The sequence below is a fragment of the Carlito syrichta genome, unplaced genomic scaffold, assembly GCF_000164805.1.
Source record: "Carlito syrichta isolate Samal-C Ts95f unplaced genomic scaffold, Tarsius_syrichta-2.0.1 Scaffold274311, whole genome shotgun sequence".
NCBI classification, from domain to species: Eukaryota; Metazoa; Chordata; class Mammalia; order Primates; family Tarsiidae; genus Carlito; species Carlito syrichta.
This window is the reverse complement of record NW_007218407.1, coordinates 3,595-4,803: the sequence shown is the minus strand read 5'-3', so window position 1 is coordinate 4,803 and position 1,209 is coordinate 3,595.

Genomic DNA, 1,209 nt, shown 5'->3' with positions numbered 1-1,209 from the left:
GACCTTGAACCTGCACTTCCGCTTGAGCCTGAGCCCGAGCCCGAGCCCGAGCCCCGGCCTGCCGCAGGTAACTGACGCCCGTCCCCGGCTCTCCCCGCGGGCCGCGGCGCCCCGCCTCGCGACGGAGGCTTCCCCATCTGGGCCTGGCCTTCCCGCCCGCGCACTGCAGGGCTTTCTCCACGCCCAACCCCACATCCCCGCCCCCGGGTGACGCGAATGGCCCCGAGGACACAGACCCCGCAGACGGTCCCACGTTCGCTCGACCCCAACACTCGGCCCACTCCAGCGGTGAAACCCTGACCATTGCTGAGAGACTGGGACTTCCGCCCCTTCCCCGCAGTAGGCGTGGTGTGGACATCGCCAGGGACACCACATACCGTGAAAGTCGAGTCCTTCCCACAGTGGGCGCCGATACAGGGTGAACGGCAAAAATTGCCCATCTTGGGGAAGAAACTCAAAGCTGGGGCTGTGGAGATCCTGAATGAGGCTCCTATAATTTCCTGCTGTGTGTCTTTCGTGAATCCCTGAACCTCTCTGGTGGCCAGCCTTCTTCTAGAACCGGGAGGTTGCCATCTCCTGTGATCCCCCAAGGGCCACAGGAAGGCTTGATGGAGACACGATGGCCTGCAAACGGTAAAGCCCGGGGTGCCGGTGAGCCTTGATCTTCCTGTCTGCAAGTGGAGGTGCTCCTGTCGACCTCATATAGGTCCCAAGAGTAGGAGGAACAGTCTTGGTGTGGCCAGAAGGGTTTGCCTGCCTTGGTCTGTGAGCATCTCTCCTGCCTGCTTAGCCTCTGCAAGCTGCACCCCGTGAATGGGTGACTCCCTCTTTCCCTCACCTCTTTTTGGACTCACCTCCACTCCTACCCCCAGACCCAGGCCTGGTAGCAAGGCTGCTTCTGTCCCAGCAAGTGGTAGAACCTGAGAAAAGCGGAATCTGGGGGCACCCCTGATAGATCTGGCTCAGTTGCCCCCCAAGGGAGAGCTTTCTCGGTCAGCATGGATTTTTTTTTTGGGACTCACTGTCACCCAGGCTGGAGTGCAATGACACAATCAGGGCTCACCAGAGCCTTGACCTTCCCGGCTCAAACAATCCTTCCTCCTCAGCCTCCCAAGTTGCTGGGACTACAAGCACCAGCCACCACGCCTGGCTAATTTTTTTTTTTTGAGTTGGAATCTCACTCTGTCGCCCAGACTGGAGTGCAGTGGC